Genomic DNA, 25,663 nt, shown 5'->3' with positions numbered 1-25,663 from the left:
ACATGCACACTGCTCCACATCAAATGGGATTTCCTGAAAACAAACTTGACAGTGGTTGGTGGATACACACCCCAGAGCTTAAGAGGAATGGACCAAGCAGAAGGCTGTCAAAGATGCTGCCGCTGGCCTTCCCCATTGCTGGCTGCAATGTCTCTGGAATTATACAGTCTCTGTGGTTTATAATGGAAAGATTTAGAATAGAAATATAATTGAAATGCAATTGAATTCTACTCTAGCTACTTCAATCCAAATGAACACCTTAAACTAATTGTTTTTAAATGGTAAGTGCTCTACACGCTCAGTACAGGGAATCACAGGAGAGCAAAAAAAAAAAAAAAAAAAAAAAAAAAAAAAAAATTCCTGAACCAGTAATTCCTGAGGGTTGGCACAGGCATGGATAGTGATAGTTCAATAACTACAGAAGCAGCTCACTGGCTGCTTCTGACCTCTAAAGGCCTGTGGTGTCCCCCTTGCCTTGTGTTCTGTGTTGTGAGAAAGGGGAAAGGGAAGGGAGAAGGCCAGGTATTGAAAGTGCTCACTTCTAGGTGGAGCTTAGAAAAGGATAAGCCAGAAGAAAATGCTGGTGAAGTAGATGCTTGCACGCTCATGTCTTCATTTCAAAGACTGCAGGGCACCAGAGGTCTTGACATCAGAGGACACACTAAAGTGAGTAGGCCACTTGCTATCTACTGCAGAATGTGTTCCTGTGAGTGTGACTTTCAGGTATTGCTCCAGGCCTTCGGCTTCCTTTGAGACAGGGTCTCTCTCATTATCTGCCCTTGGATTTGACACACTAGCTGCTGGTTTGGGAGCTTCTTGCCTCTGTGCTCCCTAGGGGCACACTAGGAATGAAGATGTGTGCCCTGTCACTTCTGTCTTTAATCTGGGTTCTGCTGATTGAATGTCAGATTAACAAGTTTCAGTGGCAAATATATTTCCCACTGATCAAGCTCCAAAGCCGCCCCCCACCCCCCATTTTAAAAAACCGGGTGTGTATCCACACCAGGGAAAATTTCCCAATACATCAACCAGTCACACTTGAGTTTGTGAAACTTCCATGTGTATTTCATTTTTTGAACCGCTGAACAATACCAGTGGGAGGCAGCAGCTGAATGGTAGAGTGTTACCACAGAGATTGGGGGAGGAAATGGAGAGTCATGGCTATGAGTTGACTCTTCCCATATTCAGATTAAAACTTCACCTGTGTATCTGTCTGATTTTCAATTTTGCTTTTGTTTTGATTGGATCCCCCTCATAGAGCTGCATTGAAGTGGCAAAGCATTATGGGGCAATGGTATGATTTATGGTTTGAGCACAACATGTTTTACACAACTTGGTGGCACTGTTGTGGAATACGGTGAAAGCTGTCAACAGGGCTTGATAAAGGAAGTAGTTCACTATGGGTCAGCCTTCAGAGATTATGTCTGCCCCCTTGTCATTTTGTGTCCTGTTCATCATAAACCTCTTTTTCTATAGGCTTCACCTTGGTGGTTTGCATGAGAATGGTCTCTATAGCTACATATATTTGAATGTGTAGAAACTGTATGGGAAGGATTAGGAGGTATGGCTTTGTTCAAATGCCTTTATCACTGGGGGTGGGCTTTGAGGTTTCAAATGTATTCCCATTTCCTCCCCACTTCTTTTTGTCTCTGCCCATAGATTAGGATGTAAACACTCAGCTCCTACTCCAGTGCCATGTTTGTCTGTCTGCTGTCAAGCTTCCCACCATAATAGTCACAGACACAACCTCTGAAATTATAAGCCACCAGTAAACAGTTTTTTCTACAGTTTGACTTGGTCATGGTGTCTTACCACAGTGAGAGGAAAAAAGGAACCCAGACACTGCTTTCTAACTGCTCTTTCAGATGTTTTGGTGTCAGGATCACAAGGGAAACAAATGCAGCAAGCTGATTGTCACTTGACTTCATGATGGTGTCACTTTGTAAAACTATTAAAATGCAGTTTACCCAGGGCTACCTTCTGTTCTGTATGATCTAACAATTAATCTAATAACCTTATAGTCTCTACGTTTCACCTAGTTGCAATTTTATGTCATATGCTGTAGAACTGAGTCACGAAGAAAGATAGTGAGTTTATGGAGCGTCATGATTGTAATTAAACAACCACACAGAATTTCAATAATTTCATCTTAGTTCTTTTTAAATCGGACACCCCTCTGGGTTGTGTTTGGGGGGAGGGGTCAGGAATGCTGAATGTCAAGACATTAGTTTAACTGTAATAGGTATGCTATGATCTGAAAACTTTATTCACAAACTTGTATGTAGCCACAGAATCATGGGGATTGAGATGTCCAAGCCAAGGCTTCCTGTATCTCTCTCTTCCTGCCGCCAGTGGATCCAGATATATAACTCTATACAGGCAGATATTGTGCTCAAGCAGTTGTATATCTGGATCCACCGGCAGCAGGAAGAGAGAGATACAGGGTCACAAAGGTAACAAATGGAGGCCTGGCTCGGACTTCTAAATCCCCATGATTCTGTGACTATATACAGAGGTATAATTCACTGTACCCCAGAGATTTTAATTTCAAAATTTTGTTTGTGTTTGAATGCTATTGTAATATTTCTGTTTTTGCTGTCTTTCAACTTGCTTTTCTGTTACTCTAGGAGTGTATGCATTCCTGAGTATAACTCTTAAAAAATAGTGAAACACTCTTTACAGGAGTTCTCAGAGATTTTCATATTCACACTCAGTAAGTTTGGTAGCTTGGGATGAGCCTGAGGAAGACAAGGAGAAAAGAGGCCATTGTTCTCTGTGCAGCCTCAGAGGTGTTCAGCCTGGTTCTTGGAACAGCTCACATGGAAGGTAGACATGAGCTGGACGAAAACATGAACTCCTACCTGGCCCTGTTCTTAACCTGAAGGAGTCACAGGGAACTAAGACCTGACACTCATGCGACCCACCTCAAGTCAGTATCCTGGTAATTCTGAAGATGGGAGAAGACCTAGATATTGTAGTATCATGTTCATTTTTCTCTGCTGAAATCTACCTAAATCAAATATGTATCTCCCATCTAAGAGCTGTATCAGTCAAACTTCAATTTCTGTGAAGAGACACCATGAGTACAGTAACCCCTATGTAAGAAAAAAAATGTTTTTTGGCTGGCTTACAGTTCAGAAGTTTAGTTCATTATCATCAAGCATGAAGCATGATACACAGGCAGATATTGTGCTCAAGAGTTAGAGATATATAACTGAGATATATAACTGAGAGTCATATATCTGGATCCACAGGCAGCAGGAGAGAGAGATACAGGAGGCCTGGCTTGGACTTCTGAAACCCCAAATCCCACCCCCAATGGTACATTTCCTCTGCCAAGGCCACACCTACTGTAACAATACTATACCCCCTAATCTTAAGTACTACTACTCCTTAATGACTAAGCATCAAAATGTATGAGCCCCTGGGGATAATTCCCACTCAAGCCACCACAGGCTCTGTTTTTAAGAAGAGGCATTGTGCTCCATTCATCTCCTTATTCCCCTTTCTTACAACTGTCAAGACCCTAAAACCTAACTCTTTGAAGGAGGATAGGACCTTTTTGTCTTCTTTTCTCATTTCATTTCTGTGTTTATTGTATTTGTCAACAAGGTGGGACAATGGGACACCCCATAAGCTCACTTGGACCTGCACACTGCAATAGTTGTGTTAGTTGTGTTTAGTCACTGTGACAAAATGGTTGGGAAGAGTACACTCAAGAAGTTAAGGGTTATTCTGGCTCATGGTTTCTGGCTCTGGTACTCTGGATCATTGGTGAGCCAGAAAGTCAGGGTGGGAGGGTAGGAAGCTTTAAGCTGTTCACTTCATGGTTGCCAGGAAGTAGAAAGCCATGTCTCTCATGACACACTTTCTCTAGCAAGGCCACAATTTCTAAACACCCTAAACAACACCAACAATTGGGGACTAAGTGTTCAAATGCTTGAGACTATGGGGGACATTCTCATTCAAATCATCACCCCTATAAGGGGAAGAAACATTGCTTCTCTTAGACATCACAGTTTATCAAATAGCAAGCTCAATGCCAGGCGTGGGATACCTCTGTGAGTAGAGTATTATAGATATGCTCATGACATCACAGGTGATTGCCACTGCTTTTTGTTACCCACTAAGAACTAGGAAGTAAGACCTTTTTGTGAAGACATAACACAGTTGAATCACTGAACATAAAGAAATAAAGTGGGTACTAACTTTGAAGCTTCATCCTCACTGGCTATATTTTAGAGTTCTGCATAGTGGGGGAGAAAAGTAATTAACTGTCTTACTTAGTTATGAACCACATGAGCTACAATAACAACTATATAAGCGATAGCCATTGGTGCAATATTGTCACAAATGTCATGGGAGTAACCAACCATTTTCTAATTAGAGTTAAGGCTGCTCTACAAGATGAGATCCATACCTGCTACTGTTACTGAGGACAGGAACCTGTAGCTAGACAGACCTTAAAGGGGAATCTACCATCACTCTGATAAATGGACATAGTATTAAACTGACTCCTAATGACTTACCATTATACCCATAGATGAATGTATTTCTCAAACCCCAACAGAGAAGCTTTTTTTATGCAGTCAAGGGTGATTAATTCAGAGACCCATGATCAGTCAAAAAGCAGAGAATAAGAAATTATGGAGTACTCATTTCAAAATGGAACATTTATATCATATTCTTCCTCCAAGGCACAGGGTTCATCATGGAAGAAGAGGCAGGAAGACTGTAAAGGCCAGAGGTGAGAACATATTTATATAGCTACGATAGAACTATTGCAAAACTGAACTCGTTTCAGTCATGACTGCATAACCGGATCAAATCATCCAAAATGCCAGCAGGGCTGAAGGCTTCTGAGTGACCCTTCCTCCCTCTGCCCCCAGGAAGCACTGAGTGAATACAGTAGGTTGGAAAAAAGAGCACATGAATTTAGGAGAGAAACGTGGTCAGGCTAGAGGCAGAAAGGAGATGGATTTGATCAAAAGACATATTTGTGTATGAAATTATCAAACAATAAAATTTAATGAATTGATAAAGTTATACTTATAGCCATTCATCTAGTGCAGCTTCCTGGCCAGGACTGGGCATGCTCCTGTGTCATTTTGTGACTGTAACATGCTTTAAATGGAAGAAGAGGCAGTTTGGGGACTTTTCAAGAAGGATGTACATTTAGTGAATAACACAGACCAGATTATAATCTCTGATTTTAATGATTCACTGATTTAATGATAAAGTATTAATATAAGTAACTGCACTATAAATTCTGGTGATGGCATAAGGTGATTTATAAGAGGCAGATTTCATGCTATTCACAAAGCAAATGTTTCCACCAGTTGGGTTCCTGGTGAATGCAGGTCAGAGTGCACTTGGAAATTTGAGCAAGTGTCATTCATCTGGAGGAAAAGGAAATGTGATGGTCAAATTTCATTGTCAACTTTATGAGCTTTAGAATCACCATGGAAACAAATCTCTGGGCATGTCTGGTGGAGATTAGCTTACCTACAATGGAATTCCTACCCTAAATGTGGGCAGTGTGGTCACATGGGCTAGGAATCAAGACTGAATAAAAAGGAGAAATTTACCATGCATGGTGCTGACACAAATGGCCTTTAATTCCAGCAAGTGGAAGGGAGAGGCAGGTGGGTCTGAGTTCAAAGCTATCTTGGTCTACATGGTGAGTTCTAGACCAGCCAGAGCTACAGTGTGATGCTCTGTGGAAGGGGAAAAGAATAGAAGAGGAGGAGGAAGAAGAGGAAGAGAAGGAAGAAGAAAAGGAGGTAGAGGAGGAGGATGGCTAGGAGGGAAAGGAAGAGCAAGAGGGGGAAGGAGGAAGCAGAGGAATAGAAAGAAGAAATCAGTCTTTCTAGTTGGTTCAATGGGTACTTATGAGACTTGATGTCCTAAGTTCAATCCTTAGGACTTACATTGTGAAAGGAGAGAATAGATTCATTTGATTGTCCTCAGAACTCCACGAACATGCTGTGGCCTCACATGCACCCATGGCATGCACATGCGCGTGCACGCACACGCGCGCGCGCACACGCATACACACACACACACCCAAATAAATATAATTTTTAAAACGGAACTGGGCTAAGCACCAGCACCCGGAACATCATCTTGTGACTGGCTACCTCGTACCCCTGTCTTTATGACTTCCCCAATATGGAATGTGAGCTGGCAAAGGCCCTCCCTAAAGTGGGTTATTATTGGGTAATTGATCAGAGTGGTGAGACCACGTGATAGCCTGTGATTCGAATGATTTTCACTTTGCCCAATCTCCTGCTGCATTTCTTAGTAAAAGAAAGTGCACTTACTTCTCTTTCTACATCTGTGAGGCCTCCAGCCCACTCCCTGGAATCCTGGTTCTGTGGTCTCTGCTTACACTCACCACTTTCAGGTTCCCAGAAAGTTGCTGATCCCCAGAGTGGAGCTGACCAATGCTCACTGAATGGATTTTTTTACACAAATGACACAGCCCTGACTACAGTGCTTATGGTGCAAAGACCTCTTATTCATTGGCTCATCCCTACTTACATATTTCTTTCATCCTTTACACAGGCATTTTGAGATATGAATGTTCTCTATGTTCTGGTATGTATTTCTAGGTTATAACCAGTGATTTCATCAACTGAGCCAGAGTGGGGTTTTCTGAAGGGGTCTGTATAATATCAAAAAGTATGTGATCATTTGATTCGGAGGAGGGATGCATATGGACCTTCCTCGCTCTACTGGCCTCCTTTCTAGGTAAGTATCTTTCCTCTGACCCATTGCATCTTTGCTTGTTTTAAGCAGAAACAGTTATGAGAGTAAACTTGTGACAATAAAGATTTAATATTTACTTAGGGTTTTTAAAGACAGGGTTTCTCTGTGAAGCCCTGGCTATCCTGGAGCTCACTCTGTAGACCAGGCTAGCCTCGAACTCAGAGCTCTGTATAACTTTGATCATGTTCACCCCTTACCTTCTCTTGTCCCCCATGTAATCTTGTTGGTCTCCTTTCTCTTTTCCATTAAACCCTCTTTCACTTCCATGTCTTCTTTTAGAGGGATGTGGGGTGGCCCATTGAGTCTTGTTGGGGTTGCATGAATGTTTGTTTATCAGAAGATGGACACCTCACCGGTGGCTATACCACTGAAACTTCTCTTCCTCACCCTGTGGTCATCCTATAAATCCTGTGTGAGGGTAGAGAACCTCATCTGCCATTCACTCCTCCAGTTGTGATGGAACATGTCTTACAATGTTTTAGAGCACAGCAAAACCCTTGTCTTGATGCTCTAGAATGGGGTATTAAAATACTATTTTAAACAGGTAGAAGAATATTACTTATGAAGAATCTAAACATAATTATTTGAAAAAACACGTTATCTTGTGGAGAACCTTTTATAATTTAATTTTATATTTTAACTGCCCCTAAAGCATTCAAGAATGACTGTAAACAGGGTATTTCAAGCACCCCGCTGTACTAAAGCCCTGACCAGCCCTGACAAATTTGTGGTTACATCATTCTTGTATCACAAACAAGAGTAGCTTGCTGAGTCTCCCACGGGGCTGGAGATGTATGAATTTGAAATTCAAGAACCTTTATTTAAAATGAAACTGGAAACTCTGGTAGACTGCCACTAATAAACGTCATTGTGTACATGGAAACCAGTTTTTTTTTTTTTAAATGATGATTTATCTAAGATTTCATTGCCCACAGCCTTCTGCTGATACTTTCTTCTAGAAGCAAAAGGAAGTGGCTGGGATCTGGTAGGCAAGCTACAGTTTCAGTCATTTATATACATTTTAATAGGTTTATAATTGGATTCAGGATTCCAGCTGGACAGCAAGAGAAGGAAGTCAAGAAAATGTGTCCCTGGGTATTTCCTCTGCAGAGATCTCTGACAAACAATGGGAACAAGACGGGAGTGGGACTGGTGTCCCTAAAAATAGAAGGAAAGGAAGAATGAATGGAGGTCCTTCATAGGTTGGTCCTCACAGGCTCAGTCTGTAGACCAAGCAGGGGAGGTAGACAGTTCTGACAGTGTGTCTCGTCATTCCCATGATGATTCATCTGAAGCAGAGCTAAGACGTTTTCTCTGCATTAACTAAGTGTCTTACGAACAGCCTTCAAGCTGGCTCTGGCAATAAATGGAATATGGAGATTCCATTTACTCCTCTGGCAGAAACCCAATACCTTTTCATTTTCCCCTTCCTCCCACCATGAACACAGCTGGGAGCTGCACACATGAGCAAGAAAGGCCACTGGGCTGTTTCAATTTCCTCTCATATTTCATGACTTTCACATTTTGCTAATTTTGACGATTATAACATAGTCGCTTACATAGCTAAAACAAAAACTGTTATTTCCTGCCGTCCAGCATGCAAACACATTCTATTCCCACATACTTCAAATATCTATTCAAACTTGGTAATAAAACAGAACTTGAAGTATTCAATAATCACTGTACACTCTATTTAGTCATTAAACAAAAATTGAATTATGAAAACTCTTACTAAGTCAGTGGCAATTAGCAGAACCAATTACCAGCAGGTCCCTAAGCGATGTGCTCTGCAGGCACTTTCCAGGAGAAGACAGCCTTGGGAAACAACTCTCTTCAATTGCCCAGGTGTGCTTGTCCACCCTGTACCTGGTCCTTGACATTGCCTCTCAGTGTCAGTGGATGAGGTCAGAATTTTTCTGTTATGTCTATCCTGGCCTGGTTTACATTGGGGATATTCTCTTGGAATCGGCTTCTCTTGTCTTACTCCTCTCCGGTGATTGACAAGCAGCTTATACAGGTCTTTTGATATCACTCTCTTTCTGCAGGACAGACCATTTTGTGATTGGAATTGTAAGGTGGTCCCAGGCCTTCTTTGCTTTCTCTTTCAGTTCACAGACATGTTCTCTGTCTATGTCTGTGTCTATGTCTATCTCTTTCTCTCTTACACACACACACACACACACACACACACACATACACACACACACACACACTCCTAACAATCAGAGAGTAATTGCATCACAGCCAAATCTCTGTGATGCAATCACTCTGTTTCTCCCTGTCTCTCTCAGTCTCTGTTTGTCTCTATCTCTCACTCTGTCTTTCTCTGTGTCTATCTGTCTGTCTGTCTCCATCTCTCTGTGTCTTTGTCTGTCTCTCTCTCTCCCTCTGTCTGTTGGTCTTTGTCTCTCTTTCTATCTGCCTCTGTATCTCTGTTTTTCTCTCCGTGTGTCTCTCTGACTTGCTGCTATCTGTCTCTCTGTGTGTCTTTCTGTCTCTCTGACTTTCTGCCTGCCTACCTGCCTGTCTGTCTGTCTTTCTGTCTCTCTTTCTCTCTGTCTGTCTTTGTCTCTGATTCTGTCGCAACACACACACACACACACACACACACACACACACACACACACACACACAGACAAATGCAAGCGCGTGCACACACGTGGCCAGAGAGTAATTGCATCACCGGCAAATCTTTACATGCTTTTGATAATTAATGCTCCACTTTATTTGGCATATATTATTCTGTCCTTGTTACTGTTTGTGATTCCATAAATTATACTGCTCAGTGAAATGGTCCTTTGGAAGAAATACAACCTCCTTCAAATTCCTCTGCTCACTTTATACTGTGTAGCAATTTGGTCTGCACAATGGATACCAATAAAAGCTTTTAATTCTCTCTTCTCTTCCGGAGCCCTGATGACCTAAGGACAATGGTCTTTACAGCCCTGAGGTCATTCAGAGCCCCCTCCTGGTCTTGGTCATGCTGTAATAGTCTCAGCCATAAGCTCCTCTCTCCAGTGAATTCCACTGGTCTCTGAAAGCCAGATAAACAAGCTCTGTCCCCTGCATGACTGGTGCCTGCTTCCGTAGGTGAACAGGAAAGACACTGGAGGCCCTAAAATCAGGTCTCACCTGCACAGGCTATCTCAGGAAGGATCTTGCTCCCGGGGAGTTCTAAGCTTTGTGTAAAACCAAATTTTGAGGGGAAAGAAAATGAGTGTAAATGTAACAGAAGCACTGACATGAATGCCAAATGTTTGCACTGCATAGTGGCTTATGTAAGTCCAAGGCTGTGACAGTCTAGGGTCATACACTGCTATCCCACTACTATGTACCAAAGGGTATCCTCAGATTCTCATTGAATTGCCATCCAAGAAGGCTTCCTGCTACTCTGTATTTAGCTCCTTTACATATTTTTATTTTCTTGTAATAAATTCAAAACTGAAGACTAATGCCTTCTAGGAATTGACTTCAGTATCATCACTGTCTAGGCAGATGTTTCAATAGATTTTCTTTTATGATCTGAAGTCAACATTTAAATATTTATACTTCTATTCTAGTATTCTATCCATAGCCTGATGTATACCTCATCCTGTATCTACATACTATTCACATATGTATGTATGCATATATATGTATACGTGTATACATAATACATCTATATATCTATGCTATATCTATATCATCTATATTTATATACCTATATATCATACCTGCATCCAAATGCAACACTGTCTCTTAATTATTATCTTGATTTTTGAGCCATTAAAATAAGGGTTTTGAGGTATTTAGAAATATTAGCATAAACACTGGACTAAATGACCAACCATGACATTAAAGTTTAGGAGAAGGTGATCAAGATAAAATAAATTTGGTTATGCTAATATTTGAGGATACTAATGGGATATAAGAGAAAACCATTTTTTGTTTGTTTGTTTCTTTTTTAAATTTTATCAATTGGTTGTTATCCAATCCAGAATAACTATGTATAGAATCGACGTCCATTGTGGAGTTCGGAGTTCTCCTGAAGGTCTATGAAGCAGGGTTCAGATGAAAACCTTTACAAGAAGAGTTCAAGTGATTTGCAAGCATGATCTTCTTATTTCTAGTCTGGCCTTCATGAGCTTTGAATGGATAAATCATGAAAATTTCAGTGAGCCAAGGAGAAACGTAGGTGGAAAGGATAGCAAGTGGGGGTCAATATTGAATATGAACTTGACCTATTAGGGAGATAGAGAGTTCTTGTGAGAATTCATTACCTCTGATAATCTGTTACAGCTTACATTGAGCATAAGCCTTCAAAGGCCACCCAACCTCTCACCTTCTGACAAAGTTTATCTCAGTCTCTCAATCTCTTTTTTTCCCCCTTGTTTCTCTCAATATCCATTGACTCTGATGGCTGCTCATATATCCCTGGGTGTAGCGTCATCTACTGGAGTGTGGTACCACAATCTTAAAGAAAACCGACCATCCCTCAGCGCCATCATCTGTCAGTAGCCCCTTAGCTGGGGGCTCATGAGCTCTCCCTTCCATGCTGGAACTTCTTGAACCGGCTTGTGGCTTGTGCAGGCAGCCACAGCTACTGTGAACTCATGAGTTCAGTGGTCCTGTCGTGTCCAGAAGAGACTGCTTTGCTCTGACTGTCCACAATCTCCAGCTTTTATAATCTCTTCATCTTTTCTTTTACAATGATCCTCTGAGTGGAACCCTCATGCCTGGGGAGGGTATACACAAAACCAGTCGCTGTAAGTTTGTCATAAAAATCAGACAAAAGGCAAAGCAAACAACTGATTGTATCAGCCATTGCGATTTTATTCCTAATTACTGGAATTAATTTTTCTCTAGCAAAAGCAGCTGAGTGTGAAATACCTTTCAGCATTACTGTTACAAAATCATGTGAAAGATATAAGGGAACTAACTGCTGTTTCTAGGCAGGATGCAGAGGGATGGCTTAATGTCTCAAGGTGCATCATCACCATGCAAAGAACAAAAAAGTGAAGTCGACTTGGAACCTCCACCCTCCACCCCCACCACTCCAATTTTTCTTGAAGACCGTTGGCTCACCTCCAGCCATTTCAATGTCCTAAGGAAGAAGTTGGTGATACCATGGTAACCTTTGTGCTTCACATCCAAGAGTATGGCAATGAGAGTGAATCAGATGAGCAAGCTTGGAGGCCAACTGTGAACCTGAACCTTGAAGTCCCAGCCATGGTGCATTTTTGTGAACCTGCTACAACCACTCTATTTCAAGGACACATCTCTGAAGGTCAACACTCTCAGAATGGTATTTGTGATCTGGAGTGTCTCTCTCTTAGAATTAAAATAGGAACTTTTACTGTTTGTGTGTAGAATGTCTCCCACAGCTTCCTGTAGTCCCCAGCTGATGGTACTGTTTTTGAGAGATGATGGTAACTTCAGAAGACAGCATTGCTGGAGGGAAAAAGTGGGACATTAGATTTTGTCGGGTCTTGACATGTATAGCCTGGCCCTGCTTTCTGCCTGACCTCTGTTTCCTGTCCTGCTAAGATGTGAGCAAGTAGCCTCATGTTTTTTTTTTTCCTCCACAGCCTTCAGTCACTCCCTCCGTTATTTCTTCTTGTAGCGATGTAACCACACTGTCTTCGTTAATTGTGACTTAGTAATATTGCCTCCTTTCTTAAATCACTTCTTCTCAGATATTTGGTCACAGCAATGACAGGACTTAGCAAAACTGCAGAGCTCTACTCGCCATGTTGTGGAAGTCAGAATTGGCTTGAAATAAAACCAAGAGCGAGCAATATAATCTGAGAGTACAAATCTACCTTAATTCTCATCGTGTGGTCTGTTCAGCAGAGTGGCAGAGCTTGAGGGAAATAATATAAATTTACTTCACAATACACGGAGAACACAAAACTCCTGTAGTACTGTGCATAATAAAGGTTCCTTTCAGTTGGAGACATATCTGAGAGCTTGCTTTACCAGACCTTCCTGGTCCTGTGCTTGGCTCTTGGCTCCTTGATGGCTCTCCCTTACATTTTAAGTGCTATTTAATCCACTTAGGTGACCTAAAAGCCAGGAGAACTAATTGTTTTAGAACTCTGAATGTACACATCTATCCATACTGCAGTTTCTTAATGTACGTCTATGGTGGGAAAGCTTGAAAAATACAGAAGTAAAATGTTTATGTCTGTAATGTTTATGTCCTTGTTGAGTGAAAGGGAAAGTAAAATGAGCCTAGATTCGAATTTCTAGGAATATGTTTAGGTTAAAATTTCTCATTATCCCAAGAGCTCAGAACAGTTTAAAAAAAAAAAAAAAAAAAAAAAAAACCAGCATCAAACATTGAATCTAAACCTGCTTTTGCCTTCTTTGTTTTGTTGCTTTTGAGGCAGCACCTTCTTGTGTAGCCCAGGCTGACCTAGACATCACATCCTCCGTTCTCTACTTTCTGAGTCCAGCTGCTATGAGCATTCAGCATTGTTCCTGGTAATGCATCCTTGTCCAAGGCCTTGAAGAACGTTCTGAGAGACATCCCCTGATTAAGACATTAAGCTTCTGAGATTAATTGGGGGGCGGGGGGATGCTATCTTTGTTTGCTCACTGTCTGTGGAAACAGAAAGAGTGCCTCGGGATCCCAGGAGTTCTCTATATTTTGCACTTTTGACTCAAGTTTGAGCTGAGGAACTGATCAAGTAGAGTGTTGCTGCACTACGGAATGTTCGGCTGGATCCACGTGCTGGCTCACTTAAGCACCTACTGATAAGAAGAAAGCTGCTACCAACCTTGCTCGACTACTGACCACTGACCACTGACCACTGAGACTCTATAGGATCACAGAAAGCATTGACTTGGGGTTTACACATAGGCATACCTTCCTGCTTTTTTATACCCAACTGAGGTTAACTGCTCAGCACTACTGACTCTGGAAGACTCCATCTGTTAAATTCTCTTCTAATCAACAAAAACTTTCTTAGCTCATCCTCACTTGTCAACTGCAATTCAAAAGTCAGCTCCTGCTCTGTCTTCTGGGTCCATTTTGCTCCATCCTGGTCTAGTCGTCCCTTTCCAACCAGACAAGCCTTTTCTGAAGAGAAAGCTGAGCACAGAGGCCTTATTCACACCCTACAGAGGCTTCCAGTCCCAACGATGAACTCAGTTTCCTTAATGTGGCTGACTGAGGCACACTAAATAGAGGCAGTCTGCTGCCCATTGCCCCCCAGGCTATCTTTCCACAGTGCTCTGGGCTCAGAGCAGCATTTAGTCTGAGTGACCAGCTGCAAAATAGATTTATTTCATGAGATTACCAGGCATACAAATAGCATTTCTGTGACATGTGAGCTTTAATGTTCTGCAAGATTGAGGCTAGAACAAATAAGGCATGCTTGAGGGAGAGGGAACAGAGACCAAGCATCAGTGATAGGACCTTAGAGAATCACTTGTTTTTAAATGTGTCCTAGGTTCTTGTGTGGAATAGAAGGAGTCACGGATGAAGTAATTCCTCAGATATTGGAAGAGGTCATGCCTCCAAGCTCAGTGGTTCAACCATGAAATGTGCCCCCATAGGCCCCTGTGTTTGAACATTTGGTCCCCAATAGTGAAAGTGTTCTGGAAGGTTATAGAACTTTTTGGAAGTGAAGTCTTGCTAGAGGAGCTGGGTCATTGATGGTGTGTTTGCCTTGCTCCACTTCCTGTTTTCTCTCTGCTTTCGGACTGCTGATGGAACATGATAGTTAACCTGTGCCCATGCCCCTGTGTCATCCAGACTCTATCCACTCTGGAACCAAGAGTTACAGATAAGATAAGACAACACTCTTTTTTTCATAAGGCACTTTTGTCAAGACATTCTGTCACAATAACAGAAACATCCATACAGTGTCCAAATATTGAATGCACCCATTTGTGCCACATATGCCTTGTGTACTCATTTTTGTATGCATGCAAACACATAAGCAGCCAAGGTGAGCAGTACACTAGTGGAGGCCAAGTCTGCTGCCAGAATTCATTCCTTTGGGGACTAAAATCTGTGTTTGTCTTAGTCAAAGTTTCTATTCTTGCACAAAATATCATGACCAAGAAACAAGTTGGGGAGGAAAGGGTTTCTTCAGCTTACACTTCCACTTTGCTGTTCATCACCAGAGGAAGTCAGGGCTGGAACTCAAGCAGGTTACGAAGCAGGAGCTGATGCAGAGGCCATGGAGGGATGTTACTTACTGACTTGCTTCCCCTGCCTTGCTCAGCTTGCCTTCTTATAGAACCCAGGACTGTCAGCCGAGGGATGGCATCACCCACAATGGTCCCGCCCACCTTTGATCACTAATTAAGAAAATGTCTTACAGCTGGATCTCATGGAGGCATTTCCTCAAGGGAGGCTCCTTTATGATAATTCCAGCTTGTGTCAAGTTGACACACAAAAATAGCCAGTGCAGTGTTTGATCCCTATCTCTGAATATCAATTACTGTGGCAGGATAATTTCCTGCTACTGCTACATTGTATGTGATGTGGAGCTCGGTGATTGGGCGGTATGAGAGGTAGGCAGAGTGAGGAGTTGGAAGAGGAGAAGGAGAAGAAAAGGAGGGAAAGAGGAGGCTGGCAACAATGGAGGAGGACGCATGGTTTGAGAGCAGTCCTGGGTAGCTACTTACCAAAAGGTTAGATATTGGGTAACAATTCTAATTGTGTGGGCATCTTGTTATTTGAACATTAACATATGAATATGTAAATATATTTATATATTTACATATTCATAAATATGTAAATATATGAATAGTGAAATATGTAAATTCACTGGGTAATCTTTAAGCTTTAAGAGTCTTCATTCTACTGGGTACCGCAAGGATGGCAGATATTGTCTGGGGTTCAGCTGAGCTTTGTGGATGCAGCGTGATGGATTGGCAGAGTCATCCGCTATGTTGGAGTCTCGTGGTGCCAAGGCCTGTACATCTAGCTATCAGGAGCCCTGGTCAGAGCCAAGGGGCAGTGAGAACATGGTGACTCCCTGGAAACAAGCCATTTTCTAAATATCTCCCCAACAAATTACTACCTCATAGAAAACCCAATGAATCATTCTTATCTCTCCCATTAACTCCACCACCACCCTTCATGCTTCTTTCATTTCACTTCTTAGCAACCCCTCAAAACAGGTCTTTTATAGAGATTGAGATTGAAGAAAATAAAATTTTACTGGTAGGAAGGTTCAATATCATTTCATAGATAGTGGGAAGAGGGAAACAACTGAGAGTTTTTTAATCTATAGCAAGGTTTCTTTAGTAAGGGTTTTACTGATAATATTGTGAAATTCTAGTCTGGGTGACTTTAGAAGAAAAAGACTTTTATCTAGCTTAGAGCTTTGGAAGGGGAACGTAAAAGTAGCCTGGTTCTAGTTCTGACTGTGGTCCCCTTGCTCTTCCAAAGGAAGGGTTGCCATTGCTGTAAGGGTTGTGTGTGTATTGTGTGAGAGATTCACCTGCAAGATGGGAAGCTGAAGTATGGATGATGGGCTTGCCACCTCCCACCTCTTAAGGTCCCCTAACTTCTCGATATCACCATCCTGGGGACCTGGCTTCCAGTGAATGAACTCAAATTACATCCAGAACGTAGTAGCCACCCAGCTCTAGATTGCCAGAGTCTTCTCCATCATCATATGGTAAATTCCTTCTAAAATTTTGTATGTTTTTTTAACTCTAAGGGATAAAATGTAACCTGTTCAGAAATGATTTGACATTTAATATAGGCTACTCCTATAGCTCTGGAAATGTTTTGGATCCAGGTCTCCAAAGGAGTTTCACTCTTTGGGACTGTGTTTGGTGGTGACACCTCAGCCCTGTCTCTGGATGGCAGCTAGGTATGAGATTAGACTTGACGTGCTTTAACCCTCTGATTATAGATATCTCCTCTGGAGTCATCAAGAATAAATCCAGACATGGGTATATGCTGGTAATTAGGGTCTGGCTAATATGTATCATAGTATCCAGAATTGTTCTAGTTCAGCTTGCTTGCACAGCTGTGATGAAGGTTACGCCCTCTTTTGATGAGCTCATTTTTTTTTCCTGCTGAAGTGACATAAAGGGGGAAAATCTTACGACCCTAAAGTAAAATGGAGAAAGAAGTATGGTCAGTTATGAATGAGTAATAAAGAATATGCCTGACATACCTGTGTGTATAATTGAAAAGATGCATCTGAGGAGATGGCTTAGTCGGTAAATTCTTGGCTCCTAACACTCGTACATCAGAGTCAGGACCCACATATAAAGCTCGTCATGGTTGAGAGTTTTTTTTGGTTTTTTTTTTTTTTTGGTTTTTTTTTTTTTTTTTTTTTTTTTTTTTTTTTTTTTTTTTTTTTTTTTTTTTGGTTTTTTCGAGACAGGGTTTCTCTGTGTAGCCCTGGCTGTCCTGGAACTCACTCTGTAGACCAGGCTGGCCTTGAACTCAGAAATCCGCCTGCCTCTGCCTCCCAAGTGCTGGGATTAAAGGCGTGCGCCACCACCGCCCGGCTGGTCGAGAGCTTCTAATCTCTGCTCTGGGGAGGTAGAAACAAGTAGATGCCCAGGGTTCACTGGCCAGCCAGCCTAGCCTAATTAGTTCCAAGACAGTGAGAGACCTTGTCTCAGTGAAAAGACAAAAACCGAAGTAGACAGTACCTAACAAACAATCGTTGAGTGAGTGGTCTGCAGATCTCTCCATGAAGACTTACACCCATGAATTATCTACTTACAAGCACAAAGATATGGGGTTCGGGGTGGAGCAGAGACAGAAACAGAGAGAATGTGCATGCATCTTTGTCTTCAGCTCAAAGTCTTCAGCTCACGCAGATTTGTAGACTCCAAGGAGAGACTGATGTGGCCCCGATCTTCTCCATTTTCCAGACAGGGAGGCTCTCTTCTTTCTCCAGATAAGCCACACGAGGATAATGGGGACACATTGCCCTTTTACTTCCCCATCCTTGATGTGCGTTTGTATCTGAGCTCAGATACTCCTCATCTTAAGTAATCTGAACACTGTTGATGACTTACTATATAACCCAGTGTCAGTCACCACATGACTTACATCTTACCTTCAGAATGAAAGCACCTCATGTAAATGTATGACACTTACAAGGGTATGTGCTGTCTTCTTCAGGCAGAGTTCAGTGTCTTGGTTTGCAATACAAGGAAGAGAGAGAAAAAAATGAAAGAGAGAGATGTGGGGAGGGGCTTCAGCCTGTTTTCCTTCATTCATTTGTAAATTTCTGCACTTAGAGGAAAAGGACTTTAGAAAGGCATCCTCCTGCAGAGCCTTGGCCCATGCTTGCTCTCCCTAACTGTGGAATGACAGTGACATGCCTTATTGTGATATTTGAGTGAGAAAGTGCACCTGGTTTCTTCAAATCTTGTCATGGTGGTAGTGTGTCTTGTGTATCTTGTGTATCTTGTGGCAGACAGGGAGGCATTTACTACACTTAATGTTTAAATAACAGAGAACAAGAAAAGAAAAAACAGGGAGAGAAAGAGGAAGAGAGGGAGAGAGAGAAAGAGAGAGAAAAAGAGAGAGAAAGAGAGAGAGAAAGAGAGAGGGAGGGAGAGAGAGAGAGAGAGAAAGAGAGAGGGAGGGAGAGAGAGAGAGAGAAAGAGAGAGAGAGAGAGAGAGAGAGAGAGAGAGAGAGAGAGAGAGAGAAAGAGAGAGAGAGAAGATAAGAACTTACTGCCCATCTCACCTGTTTCTGGTTACTCAGCCCTTAAATGTTCTCATATCCTGGAGAGGGAGGGATCAGAGGTGCACAGGCCCACATTTCTCTCATGGAGTTCCTACCTGACCCCTCCCACCATACATACCAGATCCCCTCACAGGATCTGTGTCCTTAGCACCACTGTCAAACTCAATCTTTCCATCATTTTGTGTCAGAAAAAACATCTCCTTAGGTAACCCATCTCCTTAGGGTGGTTACCTTAATTAAATTTAGGAAATTATAGTCACAACAAGGACTCAGAAACTTAAGGAGGACTTGACATGTTAGAAAAGCAGGGCCTGTGAGCAGAGCCAGGATCCAAGAGGTGTCTTGGCCTGGGAAGATGGCACATCAGAATCAAAGAGACTTATGAGAGTCTGTCAGTAGCTAGGCCCAACCAAACTCCTTTAAGCTGCAAATAAAAGGGAGATGCATTTCTCACAGGCTGTCAGTGTGCCTAAAGAAAGAGTCAGCATGTTTCTTTGATCCATGGTGACACCATACTGTGTTGTGACAGGCGGTGACACAATCAGTAAACAAATGACATGCAGGTCCCCTGGGGATGGTGATGTCATAGAAACCCATGAAGGGGCCTGGGAGTTAGTCAGGCGACAGGTGAGATGGTGTCATTGGGGTGGAGGCAATTTTTACATCTTAGCCCAAGGGACTATAAAATATAACATTAGCTGACACTCTAACAAATGGAGCATCTTACACCAAGAGTCCTAACTCTTAGTTTGGCATTGCACACCATTGTTTCAATTGTTAGGGCTTTTCCTTTTCCTTCCTCTTGGTCACTATCACCTCTTTAAATTGCAAAGGGATTATTTTTGTATTCAGAGATTACCTCCATATAGAGCCTCCCACGCTTTTAACTTCTTAGGTTTTGTTTTAGGCATTGCTGCTGGCACCAATTGTTTCCTTTACTCACAGGCAGCACTTACTATCTGCCACAGTCCAGACAGGGTAGGCTATGCAGCTAAGTTATTACTCAGAGCCAGCCCTGCCTGTGAGCCCTTCTTTTTCTCTATAGGTGTGTGGGATGTGGTAGAAGAGATGTATCTTGCTTAAGCCTACCGTACCGTACTACAGAGTACAAGTGCTAGAGTTCTATAGGGAAAAATAACCATGACAGAGAAAGGCAGGCTAAGGCTTCTGTCCTGGGAAAGAGAGGAGCAGTGGGGGGTAGCTTGGAAATGGCCTAGAGCAGAAGTCCTTCTGAGTGTCTGGCACCTTGGCATACCTCCTTACCTCTAGATAGGCCCACTGCATTAGGCTGACAGGGTCTCACTCACTCTTCAAGAAAGAATCTCACTTCAGGTCCTTCTACTGCAGGTTTGGGGAGAAGAAAGTTTAAACTGGGGAAAGGTGTTCCTTCATTTGAAATACAAATTAGCCACACCAAAATGAGGTTCTGTTGAGGGGCACCTCTTCAACAGAAGAGGTCATTTCAGATCATCCTTTCTGGGCTTTTCTCTCAATCCATAATGATCTCAGACTCTGCCCAAGGCCCATGCTCCATAGTGCCACAGCTATAGTGGGAGTGAACTTGAAATCCTCCCCCATCCCCATATTGACTTTCTTCTTTTGTTTTGTTTTTCCTTTTTCAAGACAGGGTTTCTCTGTGTAAGAGAGTCCTGATTGTCCTGGACTCACTTTGTAGACCAGGCTAGTTTCGCTTAGCTCACAGAGATCCTGCCTGTTTATGCTTCCTGGGTACTGGAATTAAAGACATGTACCATGACCACTCTGCCCCATATTGACTTTTAATTCATTCATTCATTCATTCATTCATTCACTTTCTATCCATATTGCTGCCATTCTTCCTCCCGCTCCACCCCTCACACAGTCCATACCCCATCCCCTCTTCACTTTTCTTCTGAGAGAGTGGAGGCCCCTCCTGGGTATCCCCCCCCCCCCATATTGACACATCAAGTCTCTGTAGGTCTGGGTGCATCCTTTCCTACTAAGGTCAAACAAGGCAGCCCAGGGCAGCCCAGTTAGGGAAACAGAATCCACAGACAGACAACAGCTTTAGGGAAAGCCCCTGCTACAGTCACTAGGGTCCCTGCATGAAGACAGCTTTATGTCTGATATATATATGTGCAGGGGACCTAGGTCTAGTTTGTGTATGGACTTTGATTGGTAGAAAGGAATTCCATAGGAAGACCAACAGAACCCACTAGCCTGGATGTGTGGGGGCTTTCAGAGACTGAATCATATTGACTTTGTAATTGTTTGCATGTGCTCCTGTTTAGATGCACCTATAAACATGTCCACATGTATGTGGAGGGCAGAGATCCACATTGGGTGACTTCCTCATTCTCCACCTTATTCCCACTGAACTCAGAGTGTCCTAATTTGTCTAGACTATTTGCCCAGTGAGCTCCAGGGATCCTCCTGTCTCCACCATCCCAGCACTGGAGTTACAGATATGCCAATTGCTCCTGGTTCTTCTGCCTGGGTGCTGAGGATCCAACTGACAAACCACATCTAGCTTGTGTCAGAACACTCACCACAATGGTAAGAATAAACCCTGCTAGGGCAGAAGTGAGGCCATCCTCCAGTGAGAACGCTGAGATGGGCAGAGCCATCTTGGAAACTGTTCATGGGGAACTTTATAAAGAAAGGAAGTATATTTAGCTTAAGGTTATGGAAATTCAAGCTCACGAGACTGACATTTTTATTTCACACTGGCAAGGCCTTACGGTGGATGATGTCATGATGATAGGAAATCTTGCAAGAGGAAGCACAAGGTGAGAAGCTAGAGGGACTGGGAACAATCGGAGTTTCTGAAGACCTACTTTGATCACTGCTGAGAGCACACTACCAGTGACCAAGGACTGGTCACTGGCCCTTCCTTTAATATCACCACATTGGGTACCAACCTGCTAATGCTTAGACCCTTCCAGGAAGTCTCAAGTAACATTCCAGCTGTAGCCCTGGTTCCCCATCATCATCACACTCAGCCTCAGTATTATTCCTGCTTGCCATACACCATGGGGCAAGGTAAATAGAAATCTACTTACCAGTTTCTTAAACAACATTAACTGGAACACTATAAGGTGTCTGGGGGCTGCTGGGCTCTAAGGTCATCTAAAGCCCACATCCCGTTCATTGGCTTTGAATTTGAAATGCTCCAACAGGCTCATGTGTCTCCAGCAGGTGCTGATGCTGTAGAAAGTTCAGGAACCTTCAGGAGGTGGGGGTTGCTTGAAGGAAGTGGTTCTCTGTGGGTGGGGCTTGAATTGAAGTTCATGGCAGGGCCCTGTCTGGTCTCTACTTCCTGTCCCACGAGGGTGTGAGCAAGTGAAAAGTGCAAGCTGCCTGCTGTCACCCTTGCTGTGACAGACTGTGCCATTAAGCTATGACCCCAAGTGACTTCTTCCTTCCTGAAGATGTTCTGTGAGCACTTTAGTCACTAAGACCTTATGAAAATGGAAGAGACGAGACTGAAAGTTGACACACAAGAGAGTGTCTTGGAGGGCAGTCATCCCAGCAGTGAGACCCTCAGATGTAAGGGAGAGAATGCAGAGAAGAGAAAGAAAAAGAAGAAAGAGAGGAACAACAGGAAATGGGTCTCTACGTTAGGGGACAATCTTTGTAAGACTTGTTGAAATATACTTGTACAATTAAACATATTGTCATCTGGACAGCAATACTCAGGATATTTCAAAATGTCTAAGTTACTTGGAGTGGGTTTTTTTTTTTTTTTTTTGGTATAACCATACAATCAAAGTGTGAGTAAACAACAGAAAATAAACTATAAATCCAATTATATTTGAAGATTAAGTACTTTTCAGTTACCCACTAATCAATGAAGCAATTATAATGGAAATAAAATATTAGGAGTAGAATTTTAATGAAAACACCATATATCACAATTTTGTCATGCCGTTGAAACACACCTGGGAGAGGAAATTTTATACTTAAAATAAAAGTAAAATAAAGTAAAAGTCTGGAAAATAACAAGCCAGGCTTTTATCTCAAAAACTGAGACCCACAAAAACTTGTAAGTGTAACAGCAGAAAAAAGGACAGAGCAATACTTCCAAAAGACAGACAGGACAAAGGCGAGACATAAGCCCAGAGACTGTGTCAGCTCCCCAGAATCAGACAGTAGTGAAGCAAAAGGCGCTGAGCCATGGATAAGAAGGATTAGTTGTTACAGACTAGGCAGGTGTCCTAAGTTAGGGAGCACTGATCTGAACTCTAAGCCAATAGACCAGAAAATCATTTAAATAGACAAAACATCCTAGGAAATGCACTCAGCAAAACTACATCCCCCACAGAGAATGTAATTGTTAGAAAGGCAGTCAAATTTCTAAGCGAATAGAAATATCCACTAAGAAAATCTTAAGCCAAATGGTTTCACTTACAACATAGCCCTCATATTTCATACATTCCCTTCATGCATGGCAGTCCTTGGATTTGATAAACCTTCATCAAAGCAGTGGTCAGCACTCTTGGAAATTGTGGCCAGGTATGATAGTTTATGCCTTTAATCCCAGCACTTAGGAGGCAGAGGCAGGAGAATCTTTGTGAGTACAAGGCCAGCCTGAGTTACAGAGTGAGTTCCAGGTCAGCTGGGGCTATACAGAGAAACGCTGTCTCAAATGAGTAAGTTAAGTACAAACATACGTATTTAAGTAAGTAGATAAACAGTGGCAGCAGGAATGAGAACAAGAGGCAGTGCACATTCTCAGACAACATTGGAAACAAACCCCAAAGTACAGCAGGGGTACAGAGCAGTGGGAACACACTCTCTGATGCTGGCATTTCGGGATTCTTACTAGTGTGTTGATCAAGAGTGAAAAGTCTGAAGAGATGCAAGCAGGAAAACCAACTCAAACTAAGCCTGGAAGCGATGGATAGAAGTCAAGTCCTCCTATCCATACGTCATCTTCTGTGACCAGACAGGCGGTCAGAATGCAGTCCCAGACATCCAGGGTGACTCAGAGGCCGAGAGCACATGGAAGCTAGCTGGAGACATGGGCCAACTCGAATTTGAGGGGACAGAAGGGCAGAGAGAAGTACCCCAGACAAGGAAGCCAGCAGCCAGCCCTAGAGCAGTGAACACCTCTCGTCCTGAGTCTGCCTTGTGGTCTAGAGGCTGGAAGAGGTCTGCTGTACCTCGTGGACTGGAGCCCTGGCCAGCCAGGCCAACTGAGAGGATCATGGAGGCCTCTGTGGCCCCCACTCCAGCAATGTCTTCCACCCACACCACAAGCTCCACTCTTTCCCCACTTCCCCACGGTGCCCAGGTACACTTCGAAGACACTAGCACCATGACATGTTATTTATTCATCTAGGCGGGGCTCGAGCTAGTCGCTGCCTCTAGGTGAGCACCCATCACCTAGACAGGCACTATCCAGTCACCTCTCATTCCCTCCAGCCAACCGTGTGCAGGAAGATCTTCCTAGCCCTTTTGTAAAGCCTCTTTTACATTTTTTTTTTTTTTTTTAAACGGGAGTGGGTGGGTAGGTGGAGGAACATCCTCATAGAAGCAGGAAAGTAGGGATAAGATAGGGGATTTCAGTGAGGGATGGGGGTGGGAACCAGGAAAGGGGATAACACTTGAAAGGTAAAGAAAGGTAAAGAAAGAAAACAACCAATAAAAAACCAAAACCAACCAAACAAACAAAAACTCCTCCCCAAAAGCAAAAGCAAATGTAACTTTTTCAGCAGAGAGGGGGCATCTGACAATCACTTTTCTTCTGTTTTGGTTTTGGTTTTTCATTTGTTTTGAAAGCTTTTTAAAACTCAGTTCTGATTATCTATGCAGCTCTAAGTTCCCCCACAGAGCCTCATAGATCCAGTTTGGGGAAAGGATTTGGACTCAAAACCAACTGACCAATTCTTTGCCCTTTTGCACCAAGAGACTGATACTTAGGGGCAGGAAATAAATGCTGATGGTTTGTGTGGCTGGAAAAACAAAACAAAACAAAAAAAAAAACCAAAACAAACAAACAAACAAAAAAAACCCCAAAAACCCAGCCAACCAAACAAAACAACAACAAAACAACTTTGAACAAGTAGAAGTCAGAAAATAAGAGTGGATACTATTGTATTTCATTACATACCCATATGAAATCCTCAAAGAATAAAAAAGAGAGAACTCCAGTGTAAGTACAACCTGAAAAATGCACTATTTGTGGGAATGTTCATAAATAGCCCAGGACTGGAAAAAGTCCAAATAACTGCCATCGCTTCAATGGGTAAAAACTTCACAAAGTCTCAAGACAATGGGGCATTGTTTACAATGCTTCCCATGGACAGGCTAAGACTAAAAATATGTCCAGAAAAAAAGAATGAAAGAATTCACGGTGTGCACGACAGCTTAAATAAAGTCCACATATGAGTGAAACTGAACAGTAGGGCCCACTCCTGGATGGTGACTGCAGCCTAAGGGACCAGTGGTTGCTATCCAAATCATGAAGGTGGCCTTCTCCATGGAAAGGGCTAGAGCCTGATAGTTGTTCTGGGGTCTTTGGGGATAGCAGACGTCATTATAATGGTTGCATGGTGTTTGCAACCATATGTTAAACATTATGTCTTATAGAGTTTCTAGGACTATATTTCACAATATCAAGGTTAAATAATACATCCTAGTCTTTCTTTTAAAAATCATATTTTTTTTTACATAAGTGAGCAATTCTTTTAGTCTATCATTTTTTAAACTCATTATTTGACAGTGTTATACTTATATACAACTCCTTGGTCATAGTCACAGAACCACTTCCTCCTATCTACAAGATACTTCCGACATCTCTCCCATTTCCCTTCCCTTTATATCTTCTTAAAAACACCATTTTTGGCAGCCTACAATGTCCAATTAGTGTTTGAAATTGGAATATTGACTGATATTAGTGTGGTCTTGTTCAAGTCTTCTGTAGATAATTATAGTTGCAATGAATTCATGGATGGTAGAATCTGAAAGTTAGGTTTCACTACTCTTAAAATGCCAATTTTGTTACCATTTCCAAACACAGTGGCATACACGATTGTTCTGTCACCTGTCAGATAGAGATATGGGGAGTTCCCAGGAGAGCTAGGACAACTTTCCCTCTTCGAGGGCTCCCAACTTCAACAAATGGACACAACTGTTCCTAGTCAGCCACTCAGGCTGGGACCCTGGGCTGAAAGAATTCAGGTTCTGTGGTCATCTGAAGATGGCTGTTTCAAGACTTTCTGCATCTGATACAAAGGCAC

At 42.5% G+C, this 25,663-nt stretch overlaps 1 pseudogene; it reads left to right on the top strand.

Moving 5' to 3' along the window:
* The first annotated feature begins 21,451 nt into the window (after positions 1-21,451).
* LOC117717372 (cAMP-dependent protein kinase inhibitor gamma pseudogene) lies at positions 21,452-23,543 on the top strand (annotated as a pseudogene).
* Positions 23,544-25,663: the final 2,120 nt, after the last annotated feature.

The sequence above is a fragment of the Arvicanthis niloticus genome, chromosome 11 (assembly GCF_011762505.2).
Source record: "Arvicanthis niloticus isolate mArvNil1 chromosome 11, mArvNil1.pat.X, whole genome shotgun sequence".
Taxonomy (NCBI): Eukaryota; Metazoa; Chordata; class Mammalia; order Rodentia; family Muridae; genus Arvicanthis; species Arvicanthis niloticus.
This window is presented reverse-complemented; position numbering and strand designations above follow the sequence as displayed.